Below are 3603 nucleotides of genomic sequence, written 5' to 3' on the forward strand. Positions count from 1 at the left end.
TCTTGGCACCTGACAAAACTATAAAAGGTGACTTTTAGGCTACGGTTTCCTCTTGGAAAATATATAGATCTCTGGTCCTAAATACATATCTAGGGATTCGTGAGGAACAAGTCACATGCTAACTGCCTCATTTCCTTTCTGCTAAAACAATATAATAGTAAAAGAAAATACAAACATACAATGTATCTTCTATTGCGATAAGGGATTTAAGAAAATGTAAGGTTATACAACTAGATTTTAATGTTCCCCAAACAACCACGTGACTCCAGTTGAGCAGTCCTTGATTAATGACGGTTCATGTCCAAAACGATAAGAATCTTGATTCAACAATTAGTTACTGGATATATACTAATGAATAAGACAGGAAAAGTTCCTGTGGATATCATCTTATATGATGTGCGGTAGAGTGAAGAAATAAATAGCTGATGATAAATGCTATGACTTTACAACAAGCAGGAAAGGAGGGTGGTGAGCCCAATCCCTTGGGGTGGGGATGAAAGGGTGATCTCTGAGCAAAGACCTGAAGGAACGGATGAAAGCCATGTGGATATTTGGGAAAGACTGTCCCAAGGGGAGGGGCAGCAGGTGCAAAGGGTGTAGGCGGGTCTCAAGAACATCGGAGACCTTTGTGTCTGGAGCCCAATGCATACAGGAAAGTGGCAGGAGGTAAAGATGGAGAGGAAGCTCAGGGCCCCACCAGGAGGGCTGGACACATGATTGTAGAACTTTGGCTTTTATGCTGAGTAGCGTGGGAAGACATTGGAGGGCTTCAGGCAGAGAAGTGATTCACTCTCACTACTGAATAGAGAAGAGACACCAAAGGGGTAAGGTTGGAAGCAGGGAGACCAGCCAGGGGACTACCGCAGCAGCCCAGACAACCTGGTTGAATAAAAACCTAATAGGAGCTGTAAATCCAATTTGACTGCCCAAGAAAAGGAAAATTCATCTTAGACTATTTAAGACTTTGTGAATAGAAGTATTAGATGCAAAATAATTTAGAGAATCAAGCTCATTGCAGAGGAACACAAGTTTAGAGAGTCACAGGAGAGGATCCGGAGAAAAACAAACAAAAGAGTAGATGGTCTAAAATAATATAATTTGAAGCACAGTTCAGATACAGAGGAGAAGACAGATAGCATAACGGATTCACTTTGCCACTTGTTAGCTGTGTGACTTTAAACAGGCCATAGTCTCCCCACACCGCGTTTCCTTATTTCAAAGCCAATGACAATATTATATGCATCTCATAGGAAATCGTAAGTATTATATGAGTTCATACATGAGAACACAGAAAAGAATTCTGGGAACCTAGTAATAAAAGCCACCCCAAATGAGAGGAGTTGTGTGATAATTCGGTCACTTTGAGAAGTAAGGGAAATGGGAGAATTGTCCATAGTCCAAGTTTTATCTATAGGAAATCCATCATATTCTAAGAATGAGTAGGCCCACACAAGCAAAATGAAAATGTACTGCGTTGATTATACCAGTTGTGCATTTTTAAACCGCTGAAGACAGAATTTGTTTCTAACATATATTCCATCCTCGTTAGGATGTTGCCTTAAGCATTATTTTATGTGTCTTTTTTTTTCCCAGATGACTCAGTGTCATCACCTTGAATATTGTTTACTGACTAGGCTATAACGTGACAATGTCTTTAGGGCTTTACATTAATGGCTCCGAACAGCTTTATTGCTATTAACTGTGCTGTCTCTGCAGGTTCTGAATTAGCTGTCACTTCTTGAAGAATCTACTTCTAGTAGCCCTGCCCACTACAAATCTCCTCCCTGTTTCTGATCTGCTGTCTGCTAAAAGCTAAATGGAAACCAGATAACCGTGGAATTCAATCAGAAAGCCCCTTCTTCATAGGCTCAGACCTGAAGGCGTGTCTTCACCCTGCTGGAGCAAAGTGCATAGACTTTGAGATCCATATTTCCCTTACTGCTCTACCTTTTATACACTTCCAACTGAGTCACAAATGGTGGGGTTGCCAAATAGCTATGGCAGAAGCTTCTTCCGGTTCCCCAAGCTGAGAGGAAAATTTGTTTAATTTCGGAGGGGGAAAAAAAGATGTTTAGTGCAATTTCTTGTCTTAAAATTGATAGAGTAATGCTTCCAACAGAAATAAGGAAGGCTATCAGGAACATAAAGCATAGGGACATTTAAAACTCCACATGGCCAAAAATGACTTGCATTTATCCCAAATGGTTTCGACCACATACTTATCGAAGTGGATTTGTAAGTACTTTACAGAAAATAAATAACAAGTTGACTTTTGAGCCCAAAGGAAAAGCTAAAGCTTTTTCCTGTTTACATTTCTAGTTGCACAGCAGTCCCTTTTCCTACAGATAGAGCAAAGATAATCTCCATGAACAAAATTGACAAATATTTTCAACAGACAGAGCTCAAATTTGTGAGGACAAGCTGTGGATTCCAGGAGGGTTGTACTAATTATTACGGGTCTGAATTTATAATTGTATGGTGCCTGTCCTGTCACCCAAATTTATTTCTACACCCAGACTGAACAGAACAGCAGGCAGTACTAGAGCTAGAGTTTACTGGTGTAAACTTACATCTAGGGCCTTAGGCTCCAAACGTGAGCCTTTATCCTCAGCGAGATGGGAATCCACGGGAGAGTTTGAACAGAGGTCACATGATCTCACCTTCATTTGAGAAGAAGCAGCCCTGGCTGCCATGTGGAGAAGAGAATGCACAGGGGTGAGATACAGACAGAGAGAGACCACTGAGAAGGTTATTGCAATGATCCAGGTGAGATATGATGGTGGGTTGGTGGCAGTAACAGAGTTCATGAGAAGGCAGCTGGAATTTGAATACATTTTGAAAGTAAAGCGAACAGGATTTGCTGACGAATTGGGTGAAGGCTGTTAAAGAAAGATAGTCAGGGATCACTCCAGGGTTTGGGGATTGTACAACTGGGAGAAGAAGGGTGACATCAACTGACATGGGGAAGGTTGCAGGTAAAACAGTTTGGAAGGAAGCCTGGGAGTCCAGTCAAGTTTGTGATATCTAATAGAAATTCAAGTGAAGATGTTGAGAAGACTACTAGATATACAAGTCTTCAGTTTGACAGAGAGGTCAGGGATGAAGATATAAACTTGAACGTTATCCTCTAGAGATGGTTAGTCAAATGTGTCTTTTCAGTTAAGACCAAAAGAAAAGATTTTACTTCAGAAACCCAGTGTGCTGGAAAGCATTACTTATTTCAGGTCTCAGGAGGGAAAAAGGATGGATAAATAAGGGGAAAAGTTACTTGAAACAACCCCTCCCCCAACCCCAAAGGAACCATCTGTGGACTGAACAAAGAAATGATAAAAGGGAATTTCAGGAACTTGGCCAGGGCATCACATTTTCTCACTGGTTTCTAGCAAAGGAGACACATCTCAGGAGCACAGGGTGGTTGAGTTGAAGCAAGGTACAGGTTCAGAGAAGGCAGCTGACATGAGAGAAGGTCGAAGTTAAGTGGTTTAGACCCAGGCCAGGTCAAGGCTGAGCGATGCGCATTCAAACCATAGAAGACTCCTTCTGGAGTTAGCTCCTGCCTCTCAGCTAGAGTCTGAGGGTGACTGAGGACTTTTACACTTTGGC

This window comes from Acinonyx jubatus, chromosome X (genome assembly GCF_027475565.1).
Source record: "Acinonyx jubatus isolate Ajub_Pintada_27869175 chromosome X, VMU_Ajub_asm_v1.0, whole genome shotgun sequence".
Lineage (NCBI taxonomy): Eukaryota > Metazoa > Chordata > Mammalia > Carnivora > Felidae > Acinonyx > Acinonyx jubatus.